Raw genomic sequence first — 13,482 nt, 5'->3', positions numbered from 1 at the left:
CCAGAACTGTGTTTGCTGGACACAAATGCCTTCAGGTTCAGGGACACAGACTGTGGTGCCAGTGCCAATGCCCTGTGACTAAATCCTGGCACCCGCCGCTGCTCTTCCCTGCTGCCTATTTGATGTCCCTCATCCTCCAGGTGTCTTCAGCTCTCCTAAATAAATGGTCGTGGTTAAAGGCATGTTTTCAGCTGGCCATTTAGACACACGCTCCTGCCACAGCCTGCCAGATTTCCCCATCCCTTGCTCTTGGTTCACTCAGATACCTCCCAATTATCTGTCTGATTTCTGACTTTTAGAAGGATGACTCAAATTTTCTCCATCTCGCCAAAGTCTGATGGACTGTGTTGTCAACTCCTTCACCGTGATTATATCTAGCCCTTCCTGTCTTTATTTTTTCTATTTCTTTTTCTTTTTCTATATCAGTTTTTTCTCCATTTCCTTTTCCTTTTTCTCTTTCTCTTTCTTTTCTCTTTCTCTTTCTCTTTCTCTTTCTCTTTCTCTTTCTCTTTCTCTTTCTCTTTCTCTTTCTCTTTCTCTTTCTCTTTCTCTTTCACTTTCTCCTTCTCTTTCCCTTTCCCTTTCTCTTTCTCTTTCTCTTTCTCTTTCCCTTTCTCTTTCTCTTTCTCTTTCTCTTTTTCTTTCTCTTTCTCTTTCTCTTTCTCTTTCTCTTTCTCTTTCTCTTTCTCTTTCTCTTTCTCTTTCTCTTTCTCTTTCTCTTTCTCTTTCTCTCTCTTTCTCTTTCATCTCTTTCTCTTTATATTTCTCTTTCTCTCTTTTTAATTTTTTCATACCATAAAAAGCTTGAATTCTGTAAGATGTTCACTAATGTCAATAAAAGTGAAAAAAAGAGTTGAAGACAAAGATAGAAATCAAGAAGAATGCGTTAACCCATCTCAGTGTGAGAAATACTAACGAGTCCTGTTCAGGATGGATAAAATGGATAATTCTTATGTTAATGTCATTATATTGTAGGGGAAGACAGATATTATGGAAACAATGTGTCATATTTTGCTACCAAGCTTCATTTTGTAGAGAAAATGTCTTCTTTTAGAAATGAAAACAAGTATTTCTGGGAAACAACGCTATTTTAAAGGGATAAAAAGCATTATTTTGGTGAGAAAACCATGTCCTTGCAAGGATAAAGAATGATTCTTAGGAGAGAACTTTTATTTCCGGGATAGGTACTGATATTTGTGTGACATTCTTCTAAAATTTGTCAGAAATCGATATTTCTGTTGGAAATGTCTTTATTTTGAAGAGGGAAAGAGGTATTCCAATAACAGTGTTTCATATGTTGCTACAAGGGACCATTTGTAGAGAAAACGATTTCTATTGGGGATGAAAACCACTTTTTTGGGTAGAAAATGCTACTTGTAATGATGAAAAGCTTTGTATTGGTAAGAAAAAGAATTTTTGGCAAGATTCAAGAGTGATACCTGAGAGAGAACACCTTTTTTTCTGGTGTAAGTATTGATATTAGTGTGAAATACATCGGAAATTTGTCTGAAATGGATAATTCTTATGTTAATGTCATTATTTTGTAGGGGAAGACCGATATTCTGGAATCAATGAGTCATAATTTGTTACAAAGCATCGTTTTAAAGAGAATGTGTCTTCTTTTGGGGATGAAAACCAGTAATTTAGGGAGAAATTGCTATTTGTAGGGATGAAAAGCATTAGTTTGGGAAGAAAACCATAGTTTTGCAAGGATGAAGAGCGATACCTAAGAGTGTACTTTTCATTTCTGGGATAAGTGTCGATATTCATGTGACCTACTTCTAAAATTTGTCAGAAATTGATATTTCTGTTGGAAATGTCATTCTTTTTTAGATGAAAAGAGTTATTCTGGAAACAGTGTGTTATATATGGCTACAAACGATAATTTTGTAGAGAAATCGATTTCTTATGAAGATGAAAACCACCTTTACGATTAGAAAATGCTGTTTGTAGAGATGAAAAACATTGTTTTGGTAAGAAAACCATATTTTTGCAAGGGTAAAGAGTGATACCTAAGAGAGACCTTTTTATTTCTGGTATAAGTATTGATATTCCTGTGAATTTTTTCTAAAATCTGTCAGAAAAGGATATATCTGTTGGAAATGTCCTTATTTTGTAGAGGAGAAAAGGTATTTCCGTTAGTAACGTCCTCAGTTTGTAGAAGAGAAAAGGTATTGTGGAAACAATGTGTCATATTTTGCTACAAAGCTTCATTTTGTAGAGAAAATGTATTCTTTTTGTGATGAAAACCAGTATTTCTGGGAAACAACGCTATTTTAAAGGGATAAAAAGCATTATTTTGGTGAGAAAACCATGTCCTTGCAAGGATAAAGAATGATTCTTAGGAGAGAACTTTTATTTCCGGGATAGGTACTGATATTTGTGTGACATTCTTCTAAAATTTGTCAGAAATCGATATTTCTGTTGGAAATGTCCTTATTTTGAAGAGGGAAAGAGGTATTCCAATAACAGTGTTTCATATGTTGCTACGAGGGACCTTTTGTAGAGAAAACGATTTCTATTGGGGATGAAAACCACTTTTTTGGGTAGAAAATGCTACTTGTAATGATGAAAAGCTTTGTATTGGTAAGAAAAAGAATTTTTGGCAAGATTCAAGAGTGATACCTGAGAGAGAACACATTTTTTTCTGGTATAAGTATTGATATTAGTGTGAAATACATCGGAAATTTGTCTGAAATGGATAATTCTTATGTTAATGTCATTATTTTGTAGGGGAAGACAGATATTCTGGAATCAATGAGTCATAATTTGTTACAAAGCATCGTTTTAAAGAGAATGTGTCTTCTTTTGGGGATGAAAACCAGTAATTTAGGGAGAAATTGCTATTTGTAGGGATGAAAAGCATTAGTTTGGGAAGAAAACCATAGTTTTGCAAGGATGAAGAGTGATACCTAAGAGTGTACTTTTCATTTCTGGGATAAGTATTGATATTCATGTGACCTACTTTTAAGATTTGTTAGAAATCGATATTTCTGTTGGAAATGTCATTTTTTTTTTGAAGAAAAGAGTTATTCTGGAAACAATGTGTCATATTTGGCTACAAACGATAATTTTGTAGAGAAATCGATTTCTTTTGAAGATGAAAACCACCTTTACGATTAGAAAATGCTGTTTGTAGAGATGAAAAACATTATTTTGGTAAGAAAACCATATTTTTGCAAGGGTAAAGAGTGATACCTAAGAGAGACCTTTTTATTTCTGGTATAAGTATTGATATTCCTGTGAATTTTTTCTAAAATCTGTCAGAAAAGGATATATCTGTTGGAAATGTCCTTATTTTGTAGAGGAGAAAAGGTATTTCCGTTAGTAACGTCCTCAGTTTGTAGAAGAGAAAAGGTATTGTGGAAACAATGTGTCATATTTTGCTACAAAGCTTCATTTTGTAGAGAAAATGTATTCTTTTTGTGATGAAAACCAGTATTTCTGGGAAACAACGCTATTTTAAAGGGATTAAAAGCATTATTTTGGTGAGAAAACCATGTCCTTGCAAGGATAAAGAATGATTCTTAGGAGAGAACTTTTATTTCCGGGATAGGTACTGATATTTGTGTGACATTCTTCTAAAATTTGTCAGAAATCGATATTTCTGTTGGAAATGTCCTTATTTTGAAGAGGGAAAGAGGTATTCCAATAACAGTGTTTCATATGTTGCTACAAGGGACCATTTGTAGAGAAAACGATTTCTATTGGGGATGAAAACCACTTTTTTGGGTAGAAAATGCTACTTGTAATGATGAAAAGCTTTGTATTGGTAAGAAAAAGAATTTTTGGCAAGATTCAAGAGTGATACCTGAGAGAGAACACCTTTTTTTCTGGTGTAAGTATTGATATTAGTGTGAAATACATCGGAAATTTGTCTGAAATGGATAATTCTTATGTTAATGTCATTATTTTGTAGGGGAAGACAGATATTCTGGAATCAATGTGTCATAATTTGTTACAAAGCATCGTTTTAAAGAGAATGTGTCTTCTTTTGGGGATGAAAACCAGTAATTTAGGGAGAAATTGCTATTTGTAGGGATGAAAAGCATTAGTTTGGGAAGAAAACCATAGTTTTGCAAGGATGAAGAGTGATACCTAAGAGTGTACTTTTCATTTCTGAGATAAGTATTGATATTCATGTGACCTACTTTTAAGATTTGTTAGAAATCGATATTTCTGTTGGAAATGTCATTTTTTTTTTGAAGAAAAGAGTTATTCTGGAAACAATGTGTCATATTTGGCTACAAACGATAATTTTGTAGAGAAATCGATTTCTTTTGAAGATGAAAACCACCTTTACGATTAGAAAATGCTGTTTGTAGAGATGAAAAACATTATTTTGGTAAGAAAACCATATTTTTGCAAGGGTAAAGAGTGATACCTAAGAGAGACCTTTTTATTTCTGGTATAAGTATTGATATTCCTGTGAATTTTTTCTAAAATCTGTCAGAAAAGGATATATCTGTTGGAAATGTCCTTATTTTGTAGAGGAGAAAAGGTATTTCCGTTAGTAACGTCCTCAGTTTGTAGAAGAGAAAAGGTATTGTGGAAACAATGTGTCATATTTTGCTACAAAGCTTCATTTTGTAGAGAAAATGTATTCTTTTTGTGATGAAAACCAGTATTTCTGGGAAACAACGCTATTTTAAAGGGATTAAAAGCATTATTTTGGTGAGAAAACCATGTCCTTGCAAGGATAAAGAATGATTCCTAGGAGAGAACTTTTATTTCCGGGATAGGTACTGATATTTGTGTGACATTCTTCTAAAATTTGTCAGAAATCGATATTTCTGTTGGAAATGTCCTTATTTTGAAGAGGGAAAGAGGTATTCCAATAACAGTGTTTCATATGTTGCTACAAGGGACCATTTGTACAGAAAACGATTTCTATTGGGGATGAAAACCACTTTTTTGGGTAGAAAATGCTACTTGTAATGATGAAAAGCTTTGTATTGGTAAGAAAAAGAATTTTTGGCAAGATTCAAGAGTGATACCTGAGAGAGAACACATTTTTTTCTGGTGTAAGTATTGATATTAGTGTGAAATACATCGGAAATTTGTCTGAAATGGATAATTCTTATGTTAATGTCATTATTTTGTAGGGGAAGACAGATATTCTGGAATCAATGAGTCATAATTTGTTACAAAGCATCCTTTTAAAGAGAATGTGTCTTCTTTTGGGGATGAAAACCAGTAATTTAGGGAGAAATTGCTATTTGTAGGGATGAAAAGCATTAGTTTGGGAAGAAAACCATAGTTTTGCAAGGATGAAGAGCGATACCTAAGAGTGTACTTTTCATTTCTGGGATAAGTATTGATATTCATGTGACCTACTTTTAAGATTTGTTAGAAATCGATATTTCTGTTGGAAATGTCATTTTTTTTTTGAAGAAAAGAGTTATTCTGGAAACAATGTGTCATATTTGGCTACAAACGATAATTTTGTAGAGAAATCGATTTCTTTTGAAGATGAAAACCACCTTTACATTTAGAAAATGCTGTTTGTAGAGATGAAAAACATTATTTTGGTAAGAAAACCATATTTTTGCAAGGGTAAAGAGTGATACCTAAGAGAGACCTTTTTATTTCTGGTATAAGTATTGATATTCCTGTGAATTTTTTCTAAAATCTGTCAGAAAAGGATATATCTGTTGGAAATGTCCTTATTTTGTAGAGGAGAAAAGGTATTTCCGTTAGTAACGTCCTCAGTTTGTAGAAGAGAAAAGGTATTGTGGAAACAATGTGTCATATTTTGCTACAAAGCTTCATTTTGTAGAGAAAATGTATTCTTTTTGTGATGAAAACCAGTATTTCTGGGAAACAACGCTATTTTAAAGGGATTAAAAGCATTATTTTGGTGAGAAAACCATGTCCTTGCAAGGATAAAGAATGATTCCTAGGAGAGAACTTTTATTTCCGGGATAGGTACTGATATTTGTGTGACATTCTTCTAAAATTTGTCAGAAATCGATATTTCTGTTGGAAATGTCCTTATTTTGAAGAGGGAAAGAGGTATTCCAATAACAGTGTTTCATATGTTGCTACAAGGGACCATTTGTACAGAAAACGATTTCTATTGGGGATGAAAACCACTTTTTTGGGTAGAAAATGCTACTTGTAATGATGAAAAGCTTTGTATTGGTAAGAAAAAGAATTTTTGGCAAGATTCAAGAGTGATACCTGAGAGAGAACACCTTTTTTTCTGGTGTAAGTATTGATATTAGTGTGAAATACATCGGAAATTTGTCTGAAATGGATAATTCTTATGTTAATGTCATTATTTTGTAGGGGAAGACAGATATTCTGGAATCAATGTGTCATAATTTGTTACAAAGCATCGTTTTAAAGAGAATGTGTCTTCTTTTGGGGATGAAAACCAGTAATTTAGGGAGAAATTGCTATTTGTAGGGATGAAAAGCATTAGTTTGGGAAGAAAACCATAGTTTTGCAAGGATGAAGAGTGATACCTAAGAGTGTACTTTTCATTTCTGGGATAAGTATTGATATTCATGTGACCTACTTTTAAGATTTGTTAGAAATCGATATTTCTGTTGGAAATGTCATTTTTTTTTTTGAAGAAAAGAGTTATTCTGGAAACAATGTGTCATATTTGGCTACAAACGATAATTTTGTAGAGAAATCGATTTCTTTTGAAGATGAAAACCACCTTTACGATTAGAAAATGCTGTTTGTAGAGATGAAAAACATTATTTTGGTAAGAAAACCATATTTTTGCAAGGGTAAAGAGTGATACCTAAGAGAGACCTTTTTATTTCTGGTATAAGTATTGATATTCCTGTGAATTTTTTCTAAAATCTGTCAGAAAAGGATATATCTGTTGGAAATGTCCTTATTTTGTAGAGGAGAAAAAGTATTTCCGTTAGTAACGTCCTCAGTTTGTAGAAGAGAAAAGGTATTGTGGAAACAATGTGTCATATTTTGCTACCAAGCTTCATTTTGTAGAGAAAATGTCTTCTCTTGGGGATGAAAACCAGTATTTCTGGGAAACAACGCTATTTTAAAGGGATAAAAAGCATTATTTTGGTGAGAAAACCATGTCCTTGCAAGGATAAAGAATGATTCTTAGGAGAGAACTTTTATTTCCGGGATAGGTACTGATATTTGTGTGACATTCTTCTAAAATTTGTCAGAAATCGATATTTCTGTTGGAAATGTCCTTATTTTGAAGAGGGAAAGAGGTATTCCAATAACAGTGTTTCATATGTTGCTACAAGGGACCATTTGTAGAGAAAACGATTTCTATTGGGGATGAAAACCACTTTTTTGGGTAGAAAATGCTACTTGTAATGATGAAAAGCTTTGTATTGGTAAGAAAAAGAATTTTTCGCAAGATTCAAGAGTGATACCTAAGAGAGAACACATTTTTTTTCTGGTGTAAGTATTGATATTAGTGTGAAATACATCGGAAATTTGTCTGAAATGGATAATTCTTATGTTAATGTCATTATTTTGTAGGGGAAGACAGATATTCTGGAATCAATGAGTCATAATTTGTTACAAAGCATCGTTTTAAAGAGAATGTGTCTTCTTTTGGGGATGAAAACCAGTAATTTAGGGAGAAATTGCTATTTGTAGGGATGAAAAGCATTAGTTTGGGAAGAAAACCATAGTTTTGCAAGGATGAAGAGTGATACCTAAGAGTGTACTTTTCATTTCTGGGATAAGTATTGATATTCATGTGACCTACTTTTAAGATTTGTTAGAAATCGATATTTCTGTTGGAAATGTCATTTTTTTTTTTTGAAGAAAAGAGTTATTCTGGAAACAATGTGTCATATTTGGCTACAAACGATAATTTTGTAGACAAATCGATTTCTTTTGAAGATGAAAACCACCTTTACGATTAGAAAATGCTGTTTGTAGAGATGAAAAACATTATTTTGGTAAGAAAACCATATTTTTGCAAGGGTAAAGAGTGATACCTAAGAGAGACCTTTTTATTTCTGGTATAAGTATTGATATTCCTGTGAATTTTTTCTAAAATCTGTCAGAAAAGGATATATCTGTTGGAAATGTCCTTATTTTGTAGAGGAGAAAAGGTATTTCCGTTAGTAACGTCCTCAGTTTGTAGAAGAGAAAAGGTATTGTGGAAACAATGTGTCATATTTTGCTACAAAGCTTCATTTTGTAGAGAAAATGTATTCTTTTTGTGATGAAAACCAGTATTTCTGGGAAACAACGCTATTTTAAAGGGATAAAAAGCATTATTTTGGTGAGAAAACCATGTCCTTGCAAGGATAAAGAATGATTCTTAGGAGAGAACTTTTATTTCCGGGATAGGTACTGATATTTGTGTGACATTCTTCTAAAATTTGTCAGAAATCGATATTTCTGTTGGAAATGTCCTTATTTTGAAGAGGGAAAGAGGTATTCCAATAACAGTGTTTCATATGTTGCTACAAGGGACCATTTGTAGAGAAAACGATTTCTATTGGGGATGAAAACCACTTTTTTGGGTAGAAAATACTACTTGTAATGATGAAAAGCTTTGTATTGGTAAGAAAAAGAATTTTTGGCAAGATTCAAGAGTGATACCTGAGAGAGAACACATTTTTTTTCTGGTGTAAGTATTGATATTAGTGTGAAATACATCGGAAATTTGTCTGAAATGGATAATTCTTATGTTAATGTCATTATTTTGTAGGGGAAGACAGATATTCTGGAATCAATGAGTCATAATTTGTTACAAAGCATCGTTTTAAAGAGAATGTGTCTTCTTTTGGGGATGAAAACCAGTAATTTAGGGAGAAATTGCTATTTGTAGGGATGAAAAGCATTAGTTTGGGAAGAAAACCATAGTTTTGCAAGGATGAAGAGCGATACCTAAGAGTGTACTTTTCATTTCTGGGATAAGTGTCGATATTCATGTGACCTACTTCTAAAATTTGTCAGAAATCGATATTTCTGTTGGAAATGTCATTTTTTTTTTTGAAGAAAAGAGTTATTCTGGAAACAATGTGTCATATTTGGCTACAAACGATAATTTTGTAGAGAAATCGATTTCTTTTGAAGATGAAAACCACCTTTACGTTTAGAAAATACTGTTTGTGGAGATGAAAAACATTATTTTGGTAAGAAAACCATATTTTTGCAAGGGTAAAGAGTGATACCTAAGAGAGACCTTTTTATTTCTGGTATAAGTATTGATATTCCTGTGAATTTTTTCTAAAATCTGTCAGAAAAGGATATATCTGTTGGAAATGTTCTTATTTTGTAGAGGAGAAAAGGTATTTCCGTTAGTAACGTCCTCAGTTTGTAGAAGAGAAAATGTATTGTGGAAACAGTGTGTCATATCTTGCTACAAAGCTTCATTTTGTAGAGAAAATGTCTTCTTTTGGGGATGAAAACCAGTATTTCTGGGAAACAACGCTATTTTAAAGGGATAAAAAGCATTATTTTGGTGAGAAAACCATGTCCTTGCAAGGATAAAGAATGATTCTTAGGAGAGATGTTACCTCGATCTGGTAACCTGGAACGTCAAGTCCCTTTGTGAATGTGTATCGACGGCCCCGACCAAGTCACAGCTGTTTGTTACACCATTATGGTGAGCGGTAAAATGGCGTTTATTGGAATGTGAGGGTCCCTTATATAGGTATCCAGTTTCATCCTTATCTTTTATACATATGCATGACCCAGCAGGGGAGGGCCTATCACGTTACATCCCGAGGGTCCGATTTCGCCTAATACAACATCTCCCTCTCCCCATGCTTAACAAAACCATGCCCCGTTACAACGCAAGCGCCGATCCTAATCCTAATATATAAAGGTGTTAGTACTTATATAAATTTTTGTGGTGAGTTATTTAAAAAGTGACTTAAACATGCAGAGGTATGTGGTGCAGTGTGTAATAATGTTAGTGGTTCTTTAGTTAGTATTTTCAAGGCATCTTGGGCTATATTATACAGTTCATCCTTCTGCTCAAAGCTTCTCATATATCTGCTGGAACTCCATTTTCTCATTCAAAGTCCTTGCACCTGTGCCTCTTGAGCCAGCAGCAGGAAATCCATTGCAGCTTTATTCTGTAAAACAGTATGCCTGAAAGAAAAGTACTCAGCTTTCCATTAGTTTTCTGTTTCTCCCAGACCGCCCTTTTAGGTGATCACTGCATCAGATTTTACTTTTCTCGATGGGATCCATAAAATTTTTCCCGATTCTCTGTCCTTTACTGTGGCATAACCTCTTCGTTCAAAATGATTGATTGCATAATGTGCTGTGCCAATACTTCTGCCTGCTGGGCTACCAGGATCCTACCTCTGTGACCTTCCCGCTCCCCAAGGACACCTATCTTGTCCTTCAGGAGACGGTTGGCCCTTTCCACAATTGCTTGTCCCTGGGAATTCCCAGGGATGCCTGTTGAATGAGATATTCCCCAATGCTCATTGAGTAGATCTCGAGATGAAGCACGAGCCATTGTCTGTCTTGATGTGTTGCAGCACACCAAGGACCATGATGGCAGTGGCCCAGTGTCGCTGAGCTGCAGGGGACTTAAATGTTAACATAACCATCACTCAATCAAAACCTTCACTGATAATACACTAAACAGAAGATTACATGTAACGTCATAATTTTTTGAGTTGACATATACACACTCATTCAAGCATTCATTTTAGACAATTCTATAAATGAAAATTTCTAAGCTAATGTATTATTACTTATCAACAACTATGAGGTGGAAAACCACCAAAAGGAGAGAGAAGGAACACAGTAGTGGTGGATGCGATAGGCAGTGCCTGCAGGGCGTCCCCTGCTTCAAAGTACACTTTGCCTTTCTCACCCATCACAGATTCTCTCCTGTGCAGGCTTTTTTCACATGTGCCCCATATATGCATGGCCAGTGCATGATACAGAGCCCAGGTGGAACACCTGTTCTTAAAAGATAACAAACCACTATATTAGATCTCTCTACAATACAAACTACTCAGAAAAGTTATTAACAGCTATAGTCACTTATTTCTATTGTTACTTGCTTCACCCTTAGCTCCCTTCTTTTTTCTTTTAATTGGTAAGCTTTTTCTTGTTGACCTACTCCTACTATAGTTACAAAAATCATCTATGGGTAGTATAGTAATTCTTGATGCAGTACAGAGTGAGATGCACCTGAAACTGTCAGAAAACAAATATCTTTGCACTGCTGTGAGCACATTGCATTCAGCCCACTACGGGCAAAACTCATCCTGGGATCTTCAGGACCTGCTCTAGTAAAGCTGCCACCGTTCCATCCAACTCCACCACCACAATTCCCCCTCCATACAATTTCAAGCTCCAACAACAAATTTGTCCAAGTCCCTACCCTAATTCCCTCAATGTGTATATTATTGGGAGAAAATGAGGACATTCTTGCTCGACTAGGAAGAGATACTTCTAATGTCTTGCTTTTGTCCCCATTCGGAAGTAACGATTTGTTTACTTTCACAAGCGGCGGAGCCGAGGGGCGGGGGGGGGGGGGGGGTAAGCAGTGAGGGGGGGCAGAGCGGGGGTTTGCGTTCTCTTGCTGGCACTTAAACTTTTCTGGCTAGAGCAGGTCACATTCAGTATTTTAACTCACTGTTCTTCTGTAATCTTTTTCCCGTTTTTTTTTTTTTTTTTTTTTTTTTTTCACAATTCCACTACTCGAACCCTCAATTACACTTCCATGTAACATTAATAATTCCACTTCCATATAGCATTCATGTTTACACATCCCTATAACATTAACAGTTCCATACACCATTTGCATTTATACTTTCACATACCATAAACATTTAACAATCACAAAGACAGTGACAATAATCAATACAGTTTATCCTAAGCATTCTTCCTCTCCTCCAAGTTGTCAGCAGGAGTTTAACCGACTCCAACTCGGGCTGCCGTGGCTCGCTCGACAGCTGGTCTTGTATCCGCTTCAGAGACTCCACTCCAGCCCGGGGCCCCCTGACCGGGCCCCCAATTAACGATAAAAAGGAATGCCTCCCTTATCTTTGACCAATCCGAGACTTGGTCGCTCTTGTTCTCCCCTCTCCCTCCCCCCAGGTAGAGCTGGACCAGCAGCCCACCCTCTTGGGGAAGGGTTATGATGACTAGGAACGCCTCTGCCTCCGCCCCCGCTGATGAGGATTGGCTTCCATCTTGGTTAGTCCTATCCACCCCGCCCCCCGGGGCGGAACCACACCCACAACCCATCCCATCTCGAGGAAAGGACCCATCCTCCCGCCCCTGCTCACTCCCCTTCCCCACCCCCAAGGATGGGCGAAGGAGTGCAGAAGATACCGGTTGCTTTGGATACCAATATGGGGCCTCAGAGGAAGGATTCTCCTGGTCAAGAGATAAGGATGTGGAATGTGTGGAATGCTGCTGGACGGGGCCATCAGCTCGTTGTTCAGCCGGAGTGATGGGTGCGGTCTGGATGGCTCCCGCCACCTTGTCTTTGTCTTTCAAATCCTCACATCTGCAAGAGAAAAGGCCTCCCGACCCAATTCCCAAAGCAGCCCCAAGCCGAGTCTTCCCTTCTTTCCGAGCCGCTTTCAGCGCCCCAAGCACCAACCCCCACGTTTTGAACTCAGCATCTTTCTGCTCATTCATTGCGCGCTCACAGAGCGAAAAAGTTAAAGAGTCCCGCTTATTGTGATCCAAAATCACCCGAGGAGAGGAAAGCTCCCTCTCCTTTTCAAGACAACTAATGACGACTGCAATGTCCTTCTTAGAAGGCGTAGCTTTCCTACCATAGTAGGTTTTACAGAGTTGCAATACTACTCTAATGACGGAATACATTTACCCAGAGACCTGAAGTCTTCCTGGTCTTCTACGAACTATCGGCCGTAGGATAGGCGCAGCGCTGCATTCCCCTTTGCACCCCACCGAGAGTGCTTCCATGGGCTCGAACCGTGGATACCGCGTCCGTCAGCGCGGTTTTAGCAATCGCACACTCACCTCCAGGACTTTTCCTCACACGGGGCACCATTTGTTACCTCGATCTGGTAACCTGGAAAGTCAAGTCCCTTTGTGAATGTGTATCAACGGCCCCGACCAGATCACAGCTGTTTGTTACACCATTATGGTGAGCGGTAAAATGGCGTTTATTGGAATGTGAGGGTCCCTTATATAGGTATCCAGTTTCATCCTTATCTTTTATACATATGCATGACCCAGCAGGGGAGGGCCTATCACGTTACATCCCGAGGGTCCGATTTCGCCTAATACAACAGAGAGAACTTTTATTTCCGGGATAGGTACTGATATTTGTGTGACATTCTTCTAAAATTTGTCAGAAATCGATATTTCTGTTGGAAATGTCTTTATTTTGAAGAGGGAAAGAGGTATTCCAATAACAGTGTTTCATATGATGCTACAAGGGACCATTTGTAGAGAAAACGATTTCTATTGGGGATGAAAACCACTATTTTGGGTAGAAAATGCTACTTGTAATGATGAAAAGCTTTGTATTGGTAAGAAAAAGAATTTTTGGCAAGATTCAAGAGTGAT

General features: G+C 36.5%; 1 long non-coding RNA gene across 1 annotated transcript; it reads right to left on the bottom strand.

The window, feature by feature from the left end:
- Positions 1–9,563: 9,563 nt before the first annotated feature.
- On the bottom strand, positions 9,564–12,909 carry LOC146754646 (uncharacterized). Its single transcript, XR_014938927.1, has 2 exons — positions 10,276–12,909; positions 9,564–10,043 (listed from the first exon to the last, which is right to left on the bottom strand). It is a non-coding gene; the product is annotated as an uncharacterized LOC146754646 (long non-coding RNA).
- Positions 12,910–13,482: the final 573 nt, after the last annotated feature.

The sequence above is a fragment of the Coturnix japonica genome, chromosome W, assembly GCF_054131305.1.
Source record: "Coturnix japonica strain WE chromosome W, WE-NBRP24, whole genome shotgun sequence".
NCBI lineage: Eukaryota > Metazoa > Chordata > Aves > Galliformes > Phasianidae > Coturnix > Coturnix japonica.
The sequence above is the reverse complement of the archived record's forward strand: the minus strand, read 5'-3'. Positions and strand labels throughout refer to the sequence as shown.